Source organism: Balaenoptera physalus, assembly GCF_965194825.1.
Source record: "Balaenoptera physalus genome assembly, chromosome: 21".
Taxonomy (NCBI): domain Eukaryota; kingdom Metazoa; phylum Chordata; class Mammalia; order Artiodactyla; family Balaenopteridae; genus Balaenoptera; species Balaenoptera physalus.
This window is the reverse complement of record NC_138902.1, coordinates 33,604,889-33,628,632: the sequence shown is the minus strand read 5'-3', so window position 1 is coordinate 33,628,632 and position 23,744 is coordinate 33,604,889. Positions and strand designations below refer to the sequence as shown.

The 23,744-nt window shown below is 54.2% G+C and overlaps 1 protein-coding gene and 1 long non-coding RNA gene across 5 annotated transcripts in view; one reads left to right on the top strand and one right to left on the bottom strand.

Moving 5' to 3' along the window:
• The window catches only part of DLGAP2 (DLG associated protein 2), a 736,824-nt gene that overhangs the window by 540,503 nt on the left and 172,577 nt on the right, over positions 1-23,744 (bottom strand). The gene's annotated exons all lie outside the window — the stretch shown is intronic.
• The window catches only part of LOC309651369, a 112,031-nt gene continuing 89,189 nt past the window's right edge, over positions 903-23,744 (top strand). The window contains exon 1 of the long non-coding RNA XR_014258076.1: positions 903-1,083. This is a non-coding gene — a long non-coding RNA (uncharacterized lncRNA). The remainder of the gene's footprint in view (positions 1,084-23,744) is intronic.

Below are 23,744 nucleotides of genomic sequence, written 5' to 3'. Positions count from 1 at the left end.
CTCTCCAGTTGGGGACACACTTTTGAAGGTTTTTTGGAGTTTTCAAAAGCAGTTTTTAGTTTGTTAATGAGCTCTCATGAAACGAGACATCTGCCCCTTCGAGGCTGATTACTTCCCAGCCTCTGAGTGGGTAACTCAGACCCCAAGACCAACAAAGAGAAGGGCTTAGGGAAGCCTGCTGGTCACTGGATGTGGGGCATGGCTATGCAGCCACATCACAGCCTGGCCGACTCCCAAGAAAAGCCACTGGCTGTTTTCATCCCGGCTTCACAGGTCCTGGCCGTCCAGACCTCACTCTAGGCTGTAACCTGAGCGTGGCTGCCGTGAGCTGGTCCAGACCCAATGCTCGCTGTGCAGAATGGAATCGGGGGAACGTGCTCTGCTGGGTAAACGTGCTCTGCTGGGACCAGCAGGTTCAGGATGCTGTTCTGTGGGCCGTGAACTGTGGAAACACCACGGATGCTGGCTGGCTGGGCTGGGTCACCTGCTCATGCCCCCAGGAATGTTCTCGGACCACCCGAAACCGGGCTGCTGATCAGCTCTACATTTCTGATACACGGACGACTGCATCCCTAACACCCTATTCGTGCAAAACCGGACGGCTGGGCTGGGCGGACAAGTCAGGGCGGTGACCCTCCCACCCACTCCTGACAGCTGGCCCCGAGCCCCTGAGCCCCCGGGGCCACTGCTCCACTGCTGCATCGTGTGTGACAGCCTCCCTTCCTGCCCCTCTCCTGGAGCACGCGGTACCCGGGCACGGGGTGACTAAACGCCCTGTTCCCAGACAGGCAGTGGTCTCTCCCAGGCTGCTCCCTGGGTAAATAATCGCAACAAAAGGGCTCAGGTTGTGTAAAACTTTTTTAAATTTTTGTAAAACTTCATTGGGCTTCCCTCGTGGCGCAGTGGTTGAGAATCTGCCTGTTAATGCAGGGGACACTGGTTCGAGCCCTGGTCTGGGAAGATCCCACATGCCGCGGAGCAACTAGGCCCGTGAGCCACAATTACTGAGCCTGCGCGTCTGGAGCCTGTGCTCTGCAACAAGAGAGGCCGCGATAGTGAGAGGCCCGCGCACCGCGATGAAGAGTGGCCCCCGCTCGCCGCAACTAGAGAAAGCCCTCGCACAGAAACGAAGACCCAACACAGCCAAAAATAAAATAAAAATTAAAATTAAAAAAAAATTCATGATTTTTCCCTGACCCCTCTTGAACAGGATGCATCTTTCTGGTCACATTATGTAAAAACTGATTTTGTCAAAATGCACCTCAAAATGCTCCTCTTGCATCCAACTCTGTCTCACGGAAGGTCTGCATGAGAATAAGAAATAACTGGGCAAGACTGCAAAGTTATGATTACAGACTGGGACACGCTGATTTACAAAACGAAATAAAACAAAGGAGAAATAAAACCCAAAACCCCAGCACCTGGAGACACACGGGGAGGGAGGGCGTTGATGGATGTGTTTTCAAAGTCACTCCTGAAAGTTTTCCCTCCACCCCTCCCCCCAGAAGACAAATGAAGAAACGCCCTGCGCTGCCTTTCAAAGCAAATCTCAGCGCTCAGGTTCAAAGTGTCTGCACCTGGCGGGGCTGACCAGGGACAGTGGAGCCCATCCAGCTCCCGCCCATCCCACGACACCCAGCCCAGACGCCGTCCACGCTCGAGCAGACGGTGAGCTGGTGTGATGGAGAAGCAAACCATCTGGAACTGACCGCCCCAGGCAGCCCTCAGAACGCCGGGCCTGGAGTGGGTGATTACAGCTGGACCAGGAGGGAGACCGCATGGGGGCCCGTGAACCTGACGGCCAGGCTAGCGCCTGCCCAGCTGGGGCGCCTGGTGCCGCAAACTCGGTTCCCAGGGCACCTGCGTGTCCTGTGGCGGTCCCCTCCTGGGTGAGTCCCTGATGACCACAGCACGGCCTCAGCCCCGAGGACACCAGCCTACTGGCCAGAGCTATGCTGGGCCCGAGCTGATGCCTCAGGCTACGTAAAACTGAATAAATAAGGTGATGACAAAAACTTGAGGATGCTGTCCCTCAGATTTCTAAGGCAGACCTTCGTTATTAATGGGACTGGTTTTAACTGGCTGAATCTAGGCCCCTAGGGCTGTGCAGGGGACAGTTGATCACCAAGGGGGTCTAAGCCTGCTGTCCTCAGAAACGGCCACTTGCATGGCTGCCCTTGGCTGGGTCTGGGCACAGGACGGTGTAAAATGTTCGCTAAACGACAACAACGCCTCGCTGGGCCAAAAACCTGTGTGCGATGGTGCGACGCAAGAGAAATGCTTTCCTCTGAGTCAGGAACTCGGTGGGTGCAGGGCAGAGGGTGTGGCCTCGCAGCACACCAGGGCTCGGTGGGCTTCCCGGGAGGACTCGATGTCACACGTGCCGTGTGTGGCCACAGCGTGCCGCTGGAGCGGCTAACTTGTCCCGTGTAACTCCCGGGAGGGCGTCTGCAAGCTCGCGCTGGCCCCGGACCTCAAGACGAAGCACAGCCGCCCTGCAGAGTCCTGGGAGGCCTCGGCCGTCAGAGCCGTAGGCGCTCTCTGGACCGATGACCATTTGAAATGATATTTTGAATACATCGGGATAAATCAACTGTATTATTAAAATTAATTTCACCTTTCCTTCCCTCTACTATGACCAGTAGCTACTTTACAATCACCAGCAGCTGCCACTGGGTGTCCAGCGGGCCTCCTACCCCTGCCAGGCTCCACGGAGCAGGCACCCCCCGGGGACGTCAGGGCCCCATGAATATCCTTGCCGACAAGAAGAGCCGTGAGCATCTTTCTCCCAGGTGTGCTGCAGGGCTTAAATGAGCTCATGTATGCAGGGCCGTCGGAACAGCACCTAACGTGTAATAAGGGGGTATAAATGTGATGGTTATTATTATTCTCACATATTTAATTGAAAAAATTGGAGTCAGAAAGGTAACTTTCTGTCATGACTAAAAGTGTGATTTGCATCCAGGTTTGATTCCAAAGTTATGTTCCTAAGAAAAGCATAAGAAAGAGACTTAGTATTTTTTATTATTTTCATTAGTATTTTCCCTCCATTAGAGCAGAACTCCCTTTGAAAACAAGGGTCATGCAGACGGTAACCTCGTACTATTTCACAGTCAGTAGCGAGCTTCTGAAAATTCTTCTAGAGGCAAGCAGGTGCCCTGTATTTCACCAGAGGCTCACGACACTCTTTCTACACCCGAGAAAGGCCATTCGATCGGAGGACTGACGCTGTTGCCATCTGATTGCACGAACAACAGGTTCCATCATTATCAAGTATCTACTGACACCACCACCAACTTCTGTGCCACGTGCTCTGTGTGCTATAACCACATATTGCATATATGTGCATGGTGCACGTATGTGCTACATACCGCACAGTGCATATATGTGCTATATATGTGCTACACGGTGCATACATGTGCACAGTGCATATATGTGCTATATATGTGCTACACGGTGCAGACATGTGCACAGTGCATATATGTGCCACGTGGTTCACAATGTACGTGCGTGCATGGTGCATGTACAATGCATATATATGCATGGTGCACATGTGCTGTATGCTGCATAGTGTGTATGCATGACGGATGTATGTGCATGGTGCACACATGTGTTGTATCCTGCGTGGTGCATGTACGTGCCCAGTGCTGCATGTACACAGCCTATACCACGTGGATGATAGAACATTAGTGTGTTAGAGTCTGCAGGGCATCCTGGAGACCAGCTGGTCCCACCTCTGCAGGTTTCAGGTGAGGAATCTGAGCCTGGTGAGGTACCTCTTACCCAGAGTGACACTACCTATGACACCTCGGTCTGAACCACCCAGACTCAGAGAAGACGCTCCATCATTTTCTGGTTCTCTTCCCGGCTCCGAGGCCTCACAGGGGCCAGCAAGCAGCACCTCACAACACGAAGTGTTTTATATGCATTTCCCGTTCATGTCACCAAGGCATCCTTCCACGCTGCCGTTTTTATTATCCCAATTTTAAAGGTGAAATGGAAACTCAGAGAATTTAAGTAAATGTCAAAACAGTCATAAAATAAGTAGCAAAACTCAAACATTAAGCCGGTTCTTCAGGCTCCAAGTCCCATGGTCTTTCCAGGGCTCTTGCAGACTTCATTTAAATTCCAAGCATTCTTATTGCTTTAATACCAGCCTAAGGCATTTTTAATTTTAAAGAGGAAGCTCATGATGCCCTTATATTCCTGGCTTTCTTTTCCTGGCAGTTCAGGGGCCTGGAAAGTGTGCTGCTCGTAACACATTAGTGATGGCCCCGGGTGGCCCTGTCACGCGGGATGGCAGGCCGGGTCCCGCGGGCAAAGCCCTGCATCCGTCGCAGATGCTGAGCTCGCCGGCAGGTCTGGGTCTGTAGCCCCAACAGGGCCATTTTGCTGCTTCTCCACGGGTTAACTTGCGAGGTTTCTGAACATGATTTTACTTTCGTAGGACGAAAGGGTGTCCTTTGCTTCTACCCTGTTTTCACTCTTCCTTGGCATCTGAGGTAGAGGCCTGTGTGTCCCACTCCGTTTCCTTCACGTTTTCTCTCCGTGGCCCTGTGGCGGGACGAGCGCAGGGCCTGGGGCTCCCCCTGCCACGCCCTGGGCTCCCGCACACGGAGGGCCCGTCTCCCCGGAAGCCCAAGGCCAAGTAAGTGGGATACAGGTGGGGCAGACTCAGGCCTCGCCCTGGGTGTCCTCAGAGCCAGGCTGGCCCGGGGCCCCGCCGTCCAGGCTGCTCGCACAGCTCTCAGGAAGCAGGAGGTCCTGCCAGCGGTGTCCGAGGTCCTCCTGGCACCAGCCCGGCCCGCAGACCCCGCTGCACAGCCGGCACTGATCCCCTTCCCGAGCGCTAGCCCCGCTGCAGACCCCAGGCCTCTGGTGTCTCCTCCGCCCCCGCTGACCCCTCCTCACCTGCACACCCCCCACCCCCGGGAACTTGAGCTCGTCCTCAGCACCCAGCGGGCCCTCTCGGGACCATCGTCCTGGACCGTCCCAGGCAGAAATGGACACACTGATGCTCCCAGCTCACGTGTCCATCGTGCTTCAGGAACCCATTACGTCCTGTCCTTCAACGGGCCCTGAGTTCTCCGGGAGCCGGGCTGCCCTGCAGTCCAGCTCCTGGACAGTCCCAGACACACACAAAAAACTCAGCGAAAATACATCAACATGAACAAGTCCCTCCTCTGCCATCTCTCCCGTGTTGGTCCCGAGACCAAGTGACGGCTGTTCCTAGAAATGAATGACAACTAGACCTGACTTTTAAATAAGGAAAATGATGAAAGACTTAAAATGCCATTTTGTTTTGAGTTTACAATGGCTTTGGTTAAACGGGTGCATGTTTCTGAATCAGTAATCAATAATCCATCACCGAGAACACACCCAACATTGAGACAATACCCGGAGACAGCAGGCGCAGCTGTCCTCCCGCCCAGAGCGAACGCACCAGGTGTGCAGCCCGGCAGAGGCGCCGAGCAAGGCCACGGCGGTGCCCTGGGCTTCACCCCAGCAGCCGCCCCAATAAACCGGAGAACCTTCCTAAGCGATAAAATGTTCTTTAAAAAAACCCAAACAACAGCAGTCGCACCAACCTCAGGAGTTAGAGGCTGGAAGAACATCCTCAAGAGAAGGTCTGACAAGACACGGCGCTGAAGTGACGCGGTGTGAGCGAAGGTGCTCGGACCTTCACGGAGAAGGTCAGCACGCCCGACGCCCCCGGCCGGGCCGGCCACCAGCCCCGCGGCTGCGGAAAAGGTACAACTAGGCGCAGGCGTCCGGGAAGGACAGTGTCTGCTGCAGGTCAGCACCATGTGAAAGCGTGAAAGGCCTTGTTACAACGGCCTGAGACGGCCACGGCCAGGCGCACCCTCGCAACACACTGGCCAGGGCTTTATTCAAGGGAAATGTGGGAGGCTGGCGAAGTGATCTCTCTCATCCTGTCCCTGGAAACCAGGGGGACGTCAGCATCCCTCCCCCCACCACGCTGTGCCTTGGGCTTCGCATCTCCAGATGCTGCCCTCGGCCTCCAGCCGGGCGTGGGTCTGTGAACAAACGGGCGGGGGGTAGGCGGCATGGCCTCCTTCCTCCCTGGGACATTCTTAGGAAAGAAGCGGCAGACGGCTGGCAGGAAACGTGCTCGGAGGTCGTCCATCAGCAGATCCATCCCCCCAGCCTTTAATTTCCACTTTCGAAACCCATGTAACAGCCTCTAAACAATAGCTCCTTGGGGTGCCCTGCTGTTTCCTGGTGGAAGTTGGCCCTCGGCCCCGCCCCCTCTCCTTAACGCCCTTAACCCCTGGCGGCCCAGTGCCCTCTGCTCTGGGGCAGGTGGGCTGGCAGCCCCCCTGCACCCGCTGTAGCCTCGACCCCTCCCGTCGGGCAACACCCCCAAGGCTACACATGGTCCTCCCTCACAGCCCTCGGTCCTTTTCAAAGCCTCCGACTCTGATTCTTAACTTGTTCCTAATTTGCTAGAAGTAAAAACCACTCTCCACTCTTATGTACCCTCCTATTTTCATGAGACAAAAGCAAACATGATTTATAGACATGTTTAAATCACCATAGAAGAAGCACACAAATACTTATCCTCCCTTAAAAACCAACCCCAAAACTAAGCTAGAATAGTGTCCAGCAAGTAAGAAACACTCTGTTTGGGGGGAAGTTACATGAAATAGAAAATGTGGTTCCTGGGCACATGGAATATAAGACTCTTCTGAAGATACAGACTTAGAAATTGCCAACCACACAGAATCAGAGCAGGCACTAAAACATGCCATTTGCTGAAAGAGTCTAAAATGCTAGCGAGCCCCACTGTCCAAGAGAAATACAATGTGAGCCATGCATACAGTTTTAATTTATTAGCCACATCTAAAAAGAAAGGAAATAAGGGGGATTCATTTTAATATATTTCGTTTAATCCAGTATATCTAAAATATCTCATTTTTAACATACAGTCGACATAAAAATATTGAGATGCTTTACTTTTTTTCATGCTAAGGCTTTGAAATCTGGCGTGTGTCTCACACCGTGAGCGCCTCTTGGTTTGGACCAGCCCCATGGGGAGAGCCACCGGGCAGCACAGCGGGGCTGTTTCCAAAGGAAATGCGTGACTCGATGTGGCCTCGGTTCCACGGTGGTGTTGTCACCGAGCTCTCCATCCAGAGCAACCCTCCTGTGAGACGTGGAGCCCCGGCCCAGGGGGACTGGGAAGACCACAGGCCACCAGGCAGGGGGGCAGCACGAGAACAAGGCGTTTCCAAACACCCCGCACGGCTCTGCGGTGTCAGCCTCTCCCGCCCGCCCGGCGGGAACCGCGGACTCGATGCCGGCAGGTGGTCGGGGTGACCGTCAACACACTCAGCACGGACGCACGTGTGAGCTTCCGCGCCGGCAGAGGCCTCCTTAGAAGTCAAGTACATACACGACCTTCTGAATTCCCACACTAGAACCGATTTGGAAACGCTGAAGATTCCTTAGACTTTAAAGAGGCAACTGGCTGAGCTGCGCAGGGGAAAGGCTGCCAGGAGACCCAGGGCTGCTCTTTATTTCTCTGCGTCTGATTGGCTGTTCTTATTGATCCAGAAATAGCCTCAAACGAAGGGGATGTGGGAGCCTTTGCTCCCCAAATTTTCAGTTTCTCCCCAGAGCTGAGACACCAAGCTCCCGCGTGGACCGTGCGTCAGTGTGAAGTGACGACGGGTCCCTGGACTCGGAACAGCTGTTCCCAGGGCTCCCGGCTCCGTTCTCACCGCGAGTCAGGAATAGCTGCTTGCCCCGCGCCCCTCAACCCCCAGAGCCTGCTTCCTCTTCTCCGAGGGACAGTCCCATCCCGGCAGCGCGAGAGGCAGATGGACGGAAACCAAGGCAAATGAGGGTGAATTTCGAGCCATCCCACTCGGTGGAGCCCTAAACAGAGCTATGCAAACAGGCCACCATCCAGCCCAGGGGAGGCCAAGAGCAAGCCCAGCTCTCCTCCCCACGGCCAGTCCCCGCGCAGGACCGAGGGCTTGCGGAGGAAGCAGCAGGAGATGAAGAGCCCTGGACACGGGATGCACACGACCCGCAGGCCTCAGTCTGAGGTCCAACGCTGTGAGCGCCTCCTCTGAGTAAGGGGAACCCCCCCCCCCCGCCGTCTAGGGCTTTTGCAAGAATGAAAGTGGACGATCTCGGCAGATACCTTTACAGACCAGCATAGCGGGGCTCAATGAAAATGTCAGTTCTGTCCCCCACAGCCTTGCCGGGGAGGGAAAAGAGCCCCGGCCCTATTATGTCCAGTGCTTTCCACCTTCCTCCCAAAGAGTCTAAGATCAGGCAGAAAGACCAGATAGAAAGCTGGGTTCTGAATGAGGAACTCAAAGTGCTGACTGATTTCCCTTCTACCTGTGGGTTACCAACATCTTCTTCATCTTCAGAAATGTTCTTTAATTTTGAAATAATTACAGAGACATAGAGAAGAGGTGCAGAAACAATACAGGGAATTCCCACAGACTCTTCCCCAGATTCTCCCCAACTCAACATTTTACCATGTTTACCATTCTTTCTCTTTCTTTCTGATCCATTTGAGACTATCTTGCAGACATAATAGTCCTTTATGACTCATTGTGTGTTTCCTAAAACCAAGGGCATTTGTCTTATAATTGCAGGAGAATTATCAAAATTGGGAGGGTGCAAACTGATGTGATACTATTATTTCATTGACAGACCTGACTCAAATTCTGTCAACTTCTCCACTCCTGAGTTTTACAGACGTGGTGAGTCAGTACCTATGGAGGGCCCGATCGTGGTCAGGGCAATGAGCTACGTCTCATCAGAAATTCCATAAACAGGGGTGAAGGTGCCAGAGAAGGAAAGAAAACTGGGGGAAGTAAGAGGCCCAGGTGGGAGCCGACGTTGAGCCAAGCATCTGAGCTCCACCTGCAGGAGGGACATTTCCAGGGGCTGCAAGAAGATTCTGGAATCTTTGCTGGGAGCCCCACTCTCTCCAGGTGCCTGGGAATGTCAAAATCATCACAAGGTGGCGCCTTCCTGCCCATGTTCCTGACTGTTTTCTGGAGGCAGGAGGGAGGAGGGGCCTCCTCTCAGCCTCGTGTGGAGGCCCTGCTTTCTCGTTCCCTGGGCCTGGCCAAGTCCACCCAGACCCAGGGAGTTAACACAATCGGGTACCACTTGGTGGAAACACAACCAGCCTGGGGTCAGCTGCCCACACGGCCCCTGCTCCCCTCGGAGACCTGGTCCAGCAGGTCCCGGTGACCGAGGTCCACGGAGTCTGTGCGACTCGGGGGCGTACTGCCTCAGCCGTGTCCCCTATACACACGTTTCTGTCTGGCTGCAGGAACGCCCTCTATCACTGCCCCATCCCAGGGAGACCGCTTCTGTGAGTCTGTGGTCTTCCCTGGGGACTGAAGGGGACTCGGAGCTCCTGCCCTCCCGCCATGCGGCCCACAGGCCAGGGACAGCCTGCAAAGTCCCCCAGTTAGCGCCGTCCCCACAGGGATTTCCAGGAGGAAAAGCTCTCCCTTCTGTTGCACAACCACCGGAGATGCGTCTGCGTTTCTTGTTTTCACAGGGAAGGGACCGTCTCCACGGCCGGCGCCCCTACTGCTTTAACTTGTGCTCAGGCTCATGTCCAGCCCCCGCGTGGCTCTGGCGGGCCGTGTGCAGGAGGCTCCACGGCCCAAGATCCTGGCACGGCTTCTCCTCCTGCTCCGGTGTCTCCCCACAGTCGTCCACGGCCTTCTGTTCTCCACACGCATTTACTTCTCTGATCTCCACCTCCGGGCCTCTGCACGTGCTTCCTCCGCGACCTCGGTCACCTCTCTCTGCCGGGCCATCTTCTCGCCTGGGACTCAGCTCCGCGTGCTCCGCAACCCTCCTCTGCAAAGCATCGTCCCAGGGCAGCCTCGGGCTTCTTCCCGGTGCCCTGAGTGCCCGGCGCTCACGGCACGTGCAGCCACGATGACTCACGTGGCCATCACCCCCAACACCCCACAAGTTCCCGCCAAGCCGAGCGGTCACCTCACTCGCCCCACACACACGGCGAGAAGCAGAGAGGCTGGCGCACGGGACAAACCCGACAAACCCAGCAAACGCGGGACGGCCAACCGGAAGGACCGGACCCTGCCGTCTTCATTCCTTCAGGAGGTGAGGGGCCGTGTGGCTCTGACCTGTGCCGTTATTACTTTTGCAAGAGCTGCAAAAGAAGGAACCAGGATTCGGGTGACTCAGGAGCCTTAGCCTCGGACCCCAGGCAGACACACCGGTGTGGCCTTGTCGGATGGACATGCACAGTGAAATCATGACACAAAGGCAGGCCAATTTGTTCCTTCGTAACGTGGAAAACCAGAATCGCAATGGAAGGAAAAACTAACAAAGTTCTGAGATGAGAAAACAAAACCACGGAGTTAAATGCAATTTCTAGGGTTCAATGCATTTCGATCACATTGTCCACCGATGTGTCCTTACCTGGTAATGCAAGTGAGCGTGGAAATGAGTATAAATCATGGACCAGATCCAGGCTCTCCCTGCCGTCCGACGGGCCCCATAAAGCAAGGCCACTGTCTAGGAGGGCAAGGGTCTTCCCCCTTCAGACAAGCCCTGAGGGGGTGGGTGGGAGGGAAGAGCACTTGCAGACGGACCGTCCCCAAGGCCCCTGTGACCCCAGTGCTCTGTGCTTTCCAGGTTTTATCTCCAGCAAGGGGGGAGCCCATTCTACCCCACGAACACGGCTAGATGCCAGACGCTGGGCGAGAAAGAGACAAAAAGGGATGCTTTTAGAGCCTCATCCCCAACAACTTCACCTGGTTTGGGGGTTTTAATGCCTCCAGGGTAAAGTCTTGCTGTTTCTGGTACAGCCCACACTCTCCAGCCACCTTGTCATGGGGGCTTGGGAGCCAGTTACCCCCCCAGGGTCGTGCTGCGTTGTTAGTGTGGGATGGACCCAGGGTCCCCGACTGAGGATCTGCCTGTTTCTTCTCTCCATGAAGCCTGTGTTGACCTGGAGCCACATTAAGGACTCAGTAGGTCCGCCGCAGCCCCTAGAGGATATGCACTCAGCCTCTGAAGGCCCCACCTTAGGAGAGAGGACGAGAGAATTCCCAGGTATAATACGGTCCATAGGTCTGATCTCTGCTCCAAGGCCCCCGGGGCCGACCGAGAACTCAGTGTGGCCTCACCGAGGGGCGTGACTCTCCCACCGACCCCAGACCCAACACCTGTCCCTTCCCCTGACCACAGAAGTGACCCTCACGAAGACCCGATACCGTCGCCCCGATCCCAGCACCTAACGCGCTGTAGCCTGACGGGAAGGTGACCTGGTCATGCTGCTGAACACAGTGGAGGGGGGAGCACAGATGCTCAGGGCACCCATGTGAGGCAGTGTCACTGATGATCCCGTGTCCCCTGTGGGACCGGGGCGCCCTGGGGGGGACCCGCAGCCCGGGCCCTACATCCAGATGCCAGGCCGACCGCGCCCTCACTCGGGACACACACCCTCCTAAGTCACGACGGCACCCTCAGATCCGCGACAGAGGCTCCCGCCCGCCAGGCCCTGTCCTTGGGGGCTTCCCTGCGGTCACAGTCACCAGACGCAGCCTCATCTTCCTGGTGGTCTGTCTCTCAGGGGACCCAGGATGGGGGTCAGAGCCCCCAAGGTCTCATCACCCACGCCCCTGTTTGGCAGAAGCCGGGGGCTCCCAGGATGTCGGTGACCACTTCCCACTCCAACCACTGTCCCTGCTGTTCCGTGTTTTGGGAGCCTCACCCAGATATCAGCCAATCCCCCACTTCACAGGGAAGCAAACAGTAATCTATATTTTATATATTTGTAAAAAGTTGAGTGCAAGGTGCACCGCTTTCAGGCACCAGGCAGGACCACAGAGCTGGGCCTTGCTCACGGGATAAACTCCTCCCTGGGCTCCGCCAGGCTGGGCACTGACCTCAGGGCACTCAGATCTACGCTGACCCATCTCATTTCAGTGCAAAGAGCACAGCTCAAGACCCTGGGAAGCCCAGTTCCAAGTCCTGTCTTCACCCCTGCTGCTCACATGGCAGGTCCCACGGCTCCCAGAACCCCAGCTTCTCTCGTTCGTGTGGAACAAGGTAACCCCACCCACCTCCCAGGGATTCTACAGGGACAACGAGAGGGCCTGCGTATCATGGGACGGCAGGTGTGCACATGGCGCGGAAAGGAAATGCATGCTTCTCCAAACTTCTGCATGCTCCCCGCTACCCACCCCTCAGGTACCAGGGAAGCCCTGAGTCAGCCCCACAAGGGAACCGCGGTCTGACCCTCTGGGCGCCAGGGCCTGGGGGTGGCTCGGCCCTCCCCCCGCTCTCTCCCCACCCCCCTGCAGGTGGGGTCGGGTGTACGTGTCGATGTTGGACAGGTGGGAAGCTTGGCCCCGGCTGAGCCTGAGCGGATGCCCCTGGCATTTTGGGGAGGGCTGCCTGGCCCCCGGCCTGAGCGCCAGCGTGGCCGCTGGAGCCTGGGGCTGGCCTTGCTCATGGGACCTCCCTGCCTCAGGACCACTTCCCCCGATGTCAGGGCTCAAGGGAGGAGCCCAGCTGAGTCCGGCCCAGGCACCTGCTCAAGGTGTGTCCTCCTGTGACGGTGCATTTATGCATCACCGTGACTGGGCCATGGGGCCAACACTGCTCTGGGTGTTTCTGGCTGAGGTCGCCATCTGAGTAAAGCAACCCTCTCAGCCTGGGTGGGCCTCGCCCAATCAGCCGAAGGCCTGAGTGGAACAGAAAGGCTGAGAGAGAGGGGCTTCTCTGCCTGATGACCTTCAAATTGGGACGCTGGCTTTCTTCCTGCCTTTGGACTTGAACAGAGACACAGGCTGTCCTGGGCCTCGAGGCTGCAGACTGTGGTCCTTGTCAGGCTCCAGAACCACATGAGCCAAAATTCCTTATAAGAAATCTAAATCTCTCCCTCTAGAAAGATAGATAGGTAGATAAACACATATATTTATACACACACACACACACACACACACACACACACACACACACACACCCTCTTGTTCCATCGCTGGGGAACCCTGACGGCCACACCTTCAGACGGAAGCCACGGAGTTTCTAGTCCACCATGGGGAGAACCTCGAGGCGCCACAGAGCTGCCTCTACGTCCATCCATGAGGCCTCCCAGGGGGCTGGCTCCTGGCCCACCTTCCACAGACAGCGTCCTTCCGTCTTCCCGTCCCATAATCCAGAGAGAGGAATGTTCAAAATAAAAGGCGAGCCCGGTCCATGTGTAAACACCCAGATACACGCAAACGTCCAAGCTGCCGCCATCATCCTGCTCCCGTGCCACCTTCATTATCAATACGATTGTCATCAATTCCTCAACTACTGAGATCTTCAGATGCCTGAAGTTAACAAACAACTAAGAACAGTTGGGAGCAAGCAGACAGGTCCCCTCCTGAGGCCCCAGAAACTCCCTGCAGGTGCACCCACACCTCTGTCCGGGTGGCACCAGCGTCCCTCCTTTACACTGACCGCCAGCCTGCTCCCCACAAGGCCAGCCGGGGCCCCTCCCCGCGGTGTCCACACCTGGCGCTCAGAGGCTTCTGGTCAGAGACCATCGGTTTGCTGCCCCTTTGTTGCTGTGAGGACGGAGGGGGTCTCATGGCCCATCCACGCTCACAGCCCAGGAGGAGCCCGTGTCCTCAGGACCGACTGACCCAACGTTACCTCTTCAGGACATCAGCACTCAGCCCTCCACAAGCGGTGAGTAATCGGCTGACCTGGACCCAGTGGAGCCCTCGGACGTATGACCCTAACTGAACACCAGGGGACGTCCCCACGAGGCCCCCCTCTCGATGTGCACGCGCTCGTGTTCATGTGCTCATATGTCGTCATCGAGGTAGGGCTGATGCTGTAATTTTATTACACGGAACTCACAGCACTGTCCACAGATCAGCCATCTATTCCAGCAACACTGAACTGGTCGTCCCTTTGGAAGGTAACGTTTGCTTGAACCGACCCTGGAATCACTCACGCGCAGCAGCTAAACTACTCGTACGTGTGTATAACAAACCTCAGACCTTCGGCTTCAATTGTTTAACTATTTTAAAACTAATCTCTGCGACATTTCCCCTAATTGGTTATGCTTTTCTCCTACATTATTTCTCCAGTAACAGGACACCAGTCGCCTGATAAAGGCACACGTTCAATTCAGTTCAATTTAAAATCGCTGTTATCAACTGCCCACCGTGCACTTGTGCTGGGCGCACCCAAATCGGTAAGAGGCCACCCTGACCCTGGGGAAACCTATCGATACCTTTAAGAAGATGCATTAAATGTCACCACTGTGTCCTTCTTAGCAAACATCCTAAGTGTGAGCGTCAGCGTGAGGAAGGGGATGTAAGGTGGGAAGTTGTCATTCTGATCCGGGGGGACACTAACGAGGAATGACATGGGAGGTTGGGGGTGGCAGCCGTGCTGAACCCGTCCTGGCATCAGGGTCTCCACACCTCACTCCAGAGAGTCTCCACCACTGGACCTGGCACACAGGACAGCCCATCGCCGGCTCCGACACAGGTGAGACCTGTCGCCCGGGGACCAAGCCACCAGGACACGTGAAGGTGCAGCGGGACCCTCACCAGCGCCACCCCCTCCCAGGCTCCATGTCCCATGGGAAGCACCCTCTCTTCCTCTCACTGTCTGTGTCTCAGTGCTTCACACTTCCACACGTTAACCCCTGCTCGTGCCAGAAAGAACTGTGCTATAAATCAAGTGTTTGCAGCACGATTCACGTGCCCCAAGTCCCTGCTTAGCAGTGTGAAATTGCACTGCTAAATAAGTAAGCCCTTGATGGAAACATCAATCACTGTCTTTATCTGGTGCTTTTGCCAAACTTTAAAGCCAGGATATTAAAATACACACTAAAACTACTTCTACTGTATATGGTTTGTGGTTGCAAACAATAAAAGCATCTCAGACACACACGCACACACACAATCATGCTGGTGCATGGATTCAGGCAGAGCACAGAAATATTTTTTACTTATCTTTAAAACCTGATAAATAATTTTCATCAAAGATGAAATAAATTCATTATTTCTTAAAAAGCTTTAACCTTTAATGCAGAGTATTTTTACAATAAAATGACTTCCTGGCATTATTTTTAAATGTTGTTTTTGGCAAATATTAAAACTGCCTTGAATCCAAAACAAGAACTTTGGTGTGTCTGGAAGAACTTTCGGGATCCCTCTCACATCAGGAGCTCAGGGCGAGCCCTCCCTTTCCTGAACAGCACCTCCCCCTGAGGACGCAGGAAACTGTGACCCATCCCAGAGGGGACGGTCACCAGGTCACCAGGTCGGAGGACACAGCAGGCTTCTTGTCTAAAGTGGCATCTGCATGGCAGCTCTGACACAGCCTCTGCCGACTTCCACCAAAGTACACGTGAAAATGAGAGTAACGCACCAACCTCTGAACACCAGGGCTGGTGATCACCTGGCCATGAGAGTCGAGAAGCAGCGTCCGCTAACCCGATGCCCACAGCACGGGTGTGCCCCCCTGCAGGGCTCTGGGCGTGCGTTCTCTCTGTCGGAAGCTCGGCCTGCAGGCCACTTCCACCCAGGACCGGCCCACCGTCGGGGAGCTGGTGGCTCTCTTGCCCCCAGTTCTCTGTCCACTTGGGGAGGACAGGCTCGCAGAGGAGAGCAGAGCCAGCAGTGACCGTGCCCCCGCGTCGGGGCATGGCGACCACCAGCACGGATTCCCCAGGACAGGGCTGCAGCCCGGAGCGCCTGGCATCCTCACAGGCAGGGCAGGAGGAGATCCCCCGAAGGACAGAGCCCCCGCGAGGGGACACAGAGAGGCCACCTGCAGCAGCCCCGGGCCTCTCCCAGTACACACACAGCGGGAAATGCCACACACGCACACACGCAAGCACACGGGAACACTGCAGCGCGACAGGGTCTGAGCAGCGCTCAAGTTCTGAACTTGGAAAGTGCACTACAGAAACGGGATAGAAACACTGAGAACGGCTTATTTTTGAAAAAAAAAGGTAGGAAAGGATGATTGCCAGGAACAGTAGACTGAGACGAAACAGGATAGAAAGAGATGAACGTGGCGAGTCAAAGAAGGAGTGCAGCGAAATAAAAAGCAAGAGCTGAATGACACCTGTGTCCGGGCAGAAGCCACAGTGCAGAGGTGAGTGTGCCCAGGGGGACGAGGTGAGGTGCGTCCCGGCAGGATGGGAGGCTGGCCAGGCAGCAGGACTGAGGCAGGACGGCGACGCAGAGTCCCCTGCCCCCGCCGGCCAGCACCTCATCCTTCAGGGAAAGAAGAAAGACTCCGAAATACGCTGAAAAGCGCACACACCCGCACATCCAGGCCTGACTCTGCAGCCTGGCGCCCAGCCCACCAGGCTTCTCAGGGAGGATTTTTGGAAGATCCCGGGTCACACGTTGAGCCAATTTCAACAACCACGTCAAATCCTGTCAACTCAATATCAAATTATAGTGCGTTTTCCATATCAAGGTTTTTAAACATTAATTACTTTTTTTATTGAGGTGACATTGGCTTATAACATTGTATATGTTTCACAGGTACAATATTGTATTTTGACCTCTGTATACACCACAGGGAGCTCCTTTCAAAATACAGCTTCTAAGGCTTAGTGTACAGATGGATTTAAAGGTGTTTTTAAAAATAATATGCTTTGATATTTTCAATAACTCATAAAATATATATCAGTTTATCTTCAATTCAAACTAGTTTGTCTTAACCCAAACACCTATATGTCTAAAATGCATGCAGGAAAAAAAAATAAAGGATGTAACAATGTTTCTTTAGTTGAGAACTTAAACCAGCAGCTGTGGGTTAATGTAACTAAAGACAGGTCATGCAGGGGACACGGGTTCAAGCCCTGGTCTGGGAAGATTCCACATGCCGCGGGGCAACTGGGCCCGTGAGCCACAACTACTGAGCCTGCGCGTCTGGAGCCTGTGCTCCGCAACAAGAGAGACCACGATAGTGAGAGGCCCGCGCACCGCGATGAAGAGTGGCCCCCGCTTGCCGCAACTAGAGAAAACCCTCGCACAGAAACGAAGATCCAACACAGCCAAAATAAATAAATTTTAAAAAATTAAAAAAAAAAAAAAAGACAGGTCAACAGCAATGGCCACTTTATGGGAGATGTCACCACAGACCGCTGTCACAGACACTGACACCTCTGGGGTATGTCATCTCACTGTCTTTTACAAGGAATCACACGCCGCCCAAGCCACTTGATCAGAGAAGGTCAGGGACTAAACGTGGACGCTATAAAAGCCCATCTGTCAGCAGAGGCTTCAGACGACTCTGTGCACCCTAATTTCTACCAAAGGCTGACAAGAAATTACCAACACTCAGAATTTTAAGGGACCTTGACTGGCTGCAACCAAATGACATTTTAAACCAGGAGCCTTAAGCCTGACATTTTTGAACATCTTATAAGCACATGTGCAAACAAAATACTTGCAGAATTCAGCGGAGACTGAGGTCCAAGGTTTGGAAACGCTCAGAAGGGTGAGCGAGTTCACTGAGATTTAAACCCATGATTCCAACACCTCACCTGTAGCAGCGCATCTTCTCCGTGGCTTCATATACAAAACTGACCCGAGAATTTGTCTCCAAAAGTCAGGACACGGTCACGGTGTCAATTAACTTGGTAACTTTATCCACATTGACCAGCTTTACTTCACAAAAGAACCTCGTAGGTGCCGTCCCGGGATGATCACCAACAAGAAGAATGGAGGCTGGGAGAGGTCTCCTGGGGAAGCAGGTTCTCCCCACCGGGGATATGGCTCGGGAAGCTCAGGTCCCGGGGGTGGTCGCCAGCAGTGGGGATGCGCCTCTCCGCTCACCCTCGGCTGCAGCCGCTGCGACTGATACCCTCGCGTTAACTCACCTACTGATGCTAACAGACCAGACCCGATTCAGTATCCGGAGTAACGACCTGTGTGCTCGTCCCTCCACGGGTCCGCAGTCCGGGCTGCGCTCAGCCGGGCGCCCAGCGTAGGACAGACGGCAGGAATGGCTCGGAGGCACAAGGTGGCTGCACTCACGCCCGCGGCCGGGGCCTCTCCCTCCCTGTGGATGTCCACCCCCTAGACGGCTACCCCAGGCCTCCCACCGGCCACACCCGCAGGCCTTGCTCGGAATTAGACATCATCGTTGCCGCCTAATTCTCTGGTCAAATCAAGCCCGGGGCTAAGGCCAGCCCAGATTCAAGGGTCAGGAACTACACCCTGCCTCCTGACAGGGCACCTGTCAAGAATTCTGGATGTTTTCAACCCACCTCTCACTGTAAGCAAGCTCTTCTGCCTGTAACTGGATTCCTCCCAATTGGGAAGACGTCTGAAAGCAATGGCCCAACCAACCTTGTGGCGCTTTACACAGAATTCACAGTGTCCAAGAAGAAGAGCGTATCTGCTCACTGTAAGCGTGCAGTCGACGGGCCAGGGCTGCTGTGGGCCCCAAATCCACAGGTTGAGCCCTGGCCCCTGACCTGAAGGTGTCAGGAGGGGGCCTCTGGGAGGTGATGAGGTCGTGAGCGGGGGCCTTCGTGGTGGGATTAGTCCCCTTGTGAGAAGAGACCCCAGAGAGACACCCGCTCTCCCCTCCACATGAGGACACAGCGAGGAGATGCCTTGACACGCCAGGAAGAGGCCTCACAGGGACCTTGGTCTTGGACTACAGCCTCCAGATGGGAGAAACAGGCGCCTGCTGTCTAAGCCCCAGAATGGACTCGGCGGGGCTGCTGAAGCTCCTTCAGGGAGCAGAGCCCAGGGCCCCTCAGGAAAACCAGAGGCGGCCCTCCTGTGCTCCTGTCCCTCGACTCACGCCACTCCTCATCCGCGGGAGTCTCTGGAGACAATGCTCACGTCCAAACCTCAGCAAATATTCTTAGTGGGGAAACGGACCAAATGGATGACATAAAAAACTGCTTTCTTATTTACAGCCCTTCACTCCTGACAGTGTGTGGCTGAGGTTTCATTCTTCCTCGCAAGTAGGACGAGCAATGGAAAAGCTGGTGACTCCACACGTGTCACACATCTCACACGCTCCTGTCAGTCGTTCACCTTCTCCCGGAAGGGGCACGTCCCGGAGACCGGGTGCCCTTCTGGTGCAGAGGACGGCCAACGGCACGATCCTGTCCCTACAGGCGATGTGAGCCCCGGGGGCACCTGCAGACAAAGCTGAAGGTCTGCCTGAAGAAGCGGTTTCAGGTCCACCTGGCATCTAAGGGATAAAGAGCTCACAGCCCCACAGGTCTGCCCCACGAGCCGGGGCATCGTTACATCTGGTGTCAAACGCCAGGTTCACTCAGGAAACGTCTCAGCAAAGAAGCAGCCATAGAAAGTTCAGCCTTGAGCCACAGAACTTCCTGTCTGCACGTTAACCCGGCTGTAAACGTTAACCTGAGTGAGTAGGTACATCACTTGCTCAAGGGTGAGGAGGATCCAATTTCTGCTCTGCGCAAAAGCACCTGCTCCAGGTGAGCTGGGGCTGAAACCCAGCCTAGTTCAGGGTCCTTACCTCCCAAAGGGCTGACCCTCCCACATGGCACAAAGACGCCAGCCAGGCTTTGAGAAGCCCCCAGGGTTAAGAATAAGCTGCGTGGAATAGAACAGTTCTGGCCTTAAGACTACGGATCCACAGCCTTTCGTTCTGGCAGTAATTAACTAGCATGTCCAGTGTTCTAATAAAGCCATGGTCAGTGCATGAAATAAAGCCCTTTAAGCATATGAGGATCTTATCCATCTCCAGTCGGTGGACAGCAAGGGGGTGAAGCAAGGGGAAGCACGTTCTCACCCCAACGTGGCGGGATCATCGAGATACAGGCTGGAAGGAAAACCGTCGTCATGGCTGAGACATTCACTTCCCTCATCCAGCTCAGCTCGGCGCTGCCTTAGTTATTCTTAGTTTATGAATCATATCATCTGGCATCCTATTTGCACAACCACCATTCTTTTTGGAAAGAAAAAAGGCATTATAAATAATTTCAGTCTCTGGGTAAAAGAAACTTACTTGAAGGATTTGATCTTCCAAAGACAAGACATCTTATGTTTAACCTAGTAAGTTACAATGCCATTCACCTGGTGTTTGGAAAAGTGAGGCACCCCAGGTGTGAAAATGTTCCACTTGATTGAACATCTTTTCAGCAACAGACCCACCTGGTGTACTCCCCCATCTCACATCCTGAAGCTCCAGAGGCTCTGCCGGCAGTTCCGCCCCCTGTGCCCCTGCATCGGGATTCCCAGTCCACACCATTTTGTTCTTTCACCATATTTCATGGGAAACCCACACTTGGAAGATTAAGGACTTATTAAGGGTCATGATGGAATCATATACTGACTCAGAGTGAAAACCTGCCTTTGGGTCTCAGCAAAATACTCAGCAGCTGTGTGACAGTGAAATTCACACACAGCTTTAGGTCTAATTACTGATCTGCAAAACGGGGGCAGTATTTCCCATCTCACAAGAAAACAGTAGGACTAGCCAGAATAAATATAAAAGAGCCTTATAAACCAGAAACACCGCAAAAACACAAGGTGTAATGTCCACCATTCATGTTAGAACTTAAACTGAACACAAGTCACATCACTGTCTACACAGATCTAAGAATCACATGTAAGTTAAGCGTGAAATTAATGAAACAGGGTTTTATTTCCCCAGATACACTCACTGCCAAACTCTTACCGGACCCGTCATTGGGCACAATTTCTCCTTCAGACAGGTCTGCAGCAAAGGGAGCAAACATACTCATTGATTTTTCCTTCACTTGTCCACATGAAATTAAAGGCTTTTTATAACCTTCAGCACAAAAGAAACTTAGGGGATTTAGGACTCCTCAGAGCGGCCGCTCCCACTATTTCAACAGTTATGTCCCCTCTGCCTTTGACCTCAATATGCAAGCTTCCCATGGCCGTCCACATGGCAACAGCCCTGCTCACGGTTCAATACTGTGTAATTGGGTCCAGTGCCCCAAAGGCGTCTGAACCCTCGCGTGATGGAGCGCACACACTCAGTGCCCAAATGCAAGAGTTCTTGCTATGTAGCTTTTTAACACTAAGCGCCCCATTGCAAACATTCAATTTTAATCCCAGATTTTATTTCGCCAACACACAACGGGACAACCTGCCCCCACGGGGGGAGCACAGGCTGACCACGGCCCCTAAATTAACCCCTCAGGAGTTGGACACAGAAGTGAAGGCAAGAGCCAGGCTCGCTAGCTCTGACCACTGGCACCAGGTTCAGACCACTGGCATTCTGTCTGCTACTGGGACCTGGGGACAGTGAGGACCCTTCCCGAACCCATGTCCAGTAACCACAGCGAGGCGTGTGCACCCCAGACACGGGCCAACACCCCACGCGGCTTCCCCCCGCCCTCGCACCAGGCGCCGGAGGCTGGAGGTTAAGTGCCGGCCAGCACATCACTGGGAGGAACCCAAGGTCGGAGTAACACTGAGTCTTCATGGACACCACGCCACAGGTTGGCAAACACGCAAAGATCAGTGACGTAGAATATATGGAAAGAACTTAACATCTTTCCCACCAGTTTTCACATACAGCTTATTTCACAATCATTCTGCTTTCCCTGTGGAGATATAATGTATCTCAAAAGTCAAATACTGCCACGTGCTTAATCCGCTTGATGCTTCATTATTTAGTTATTATGAAAGTCTGCATAGGTAAGTACCGCTGCTGCTTTACTGCAAAATCAGTCATTCTCGTAACTTCCAGTTATTTGTACCAGCCGAGTAGGCTGTGTCCTGATAGACGGGGGAGTAGATGCTGTGAGACCACTAAGCTCAGGGGCAGTACCCCAGCCCACTGTGTCGCCCAAAGAAAACAGAATCTACTAAGCTCACTCCTGCCTAGGCTTGATTTTCCCAAATGGCATGGAGATTCCGAGGGAACGGCACTGACAAACTGATACGGAATCCAGACCATGTAAGGACTAAGGAGCCCCAGCCCCTTCACTGGTCGAAGGCACACCGTCTGGGAAACATGCTCACAGACTGCGTTCTCTCCTACGGGAGGTACAGCTGACCTGTCACGTGACGGTCGTTACATGTAAGTCGTGTACGAACCCGTGAGACATGGAGCAGGAGAGGGAAGATAAACCAACCTGCCAGCCTCCCGCTGCAGCGCGGGGCCACCCCGGCTCCTGGCCCTCCGGAGGCAGCTCCCCCCGGACAGGGGGTGAAGGAGGTCAGCACCCAGGGACAGCCTCTCAGCAGCCGTTCTGACAAAGGTCATACTGAGACAGGCTGGGCCCCCGTGCTGCAGGGCCTGCACCTGGACACACGTCTCCTCAAGCAACAGATACAAAGAAACTGTACGGCACTAAAAATAACTGCATGCTTGTGCAGTTGGGGCAAATTCTGGACAAGATACAAAAAGGCCAAAAAAACCCAACTGCCACGTCTGAGGAGCCGGGAGCAAAAGCAGGGAAGAGGCCGACTGAGCCACCAGAACAAGGGAAGGGAGTCAAGGTGGACGTGAACGGGAAGAAAAGCTCAGAGCCTGGGGCAGGTCCGTGCATGTGCGTGTGTGATGGGGCAGGTGTGTGTGTGTGTGTGTGTGTGTGTGTGTGATGGGGCAGGTGTGTGCATGTGTGTGTGTGTGATGGGGCAGGTATGTGTGTGTGATGGGGCAGGTGTGTGTGTGTGTGATGGGACAGGGGTGTGTGTGTGTGTGTGATGGGGTAGGTGTGTGCGTGTGTGTGTGTGATGGGGCAGGTGTGTACGTGTGTGTGTGTGTGATGGGGCAGGTGTGTGAGTGTGTGTGTGTGTGATGGGGCAGGTATGTGTGTGTGATGGGGCAGGTGTGTGTGTGATGGGGCAGGTATGTGTGTGTGGTGGGGCAGGTGTGTGTGTGTGGGCAGGGGTGTGTGTGTGTGTGTGTGATGGGGTAGGTGTGTGTATGTGTGTGTGTGTGATGGGGCAGGTGTGTGTGTATATGTGGTGATGGGGCGTGTGTGTGTGTGATGGGGCAGGTGTGTGTGTGTGTAAGTGGTGGGGCAGGTGTGTGTGTGTGGGCAGGGGTGTGTGTGTGTGTGATGGGGTAGGTGTGTGTATGTGTGTGTGTGTGATGGGGCAGGTGTGTGTGTATATGATATGTGGTGATGGGGCGTGTGCGTGTGATGGGGCAGGTGTGTGTGTGTGATGGGGCAGGTGTGTGTGTGTGATGGGGTAGGTGTGTGTATGTGTGTGTGTGTGATGGGGCAGGTGTGTGTGTATATGTGGTGATGGGGCGTGTGCGTGTGATGGGGCAGGTGTGTGTGTGTGTAAGTGGTGGGGCAGGTGTGTGTGTGTGTCTGTGGTGGGGCTGGTACGTGCGTGTGTGTGGGTTTGCGTGGAAGTTTCCTCCTTCACAGCAGACATGCTTTACGCACCCAACTCCCAGTGTTCCCAAGAAAAACATGAAAAATAAGGTCACCTACAGAGGTGCTCAACAGAATTCAGTCTGGCTCTTCACATCATGAACCAAAATGATCACAGGTATCGAAACAGCAGGAGAAAGGATGAATTCTGTGTCCCACAGCAGCCAAGCTGACCCCAGAGCAGGGCGACCTCATTACACTTCCCCGCAGCCCCGCTGAGCGTATCAGCAATGAGACACCAGAAAACAGGTGGGTCTTCTTCCAAACATTCAGCTACAACATACGTAAGTTACTGGAGCATACAGTACTTCTAAAATAAGTAAAAATCAAACAAAACGAAAAGCCATGATTCATCCCAAAG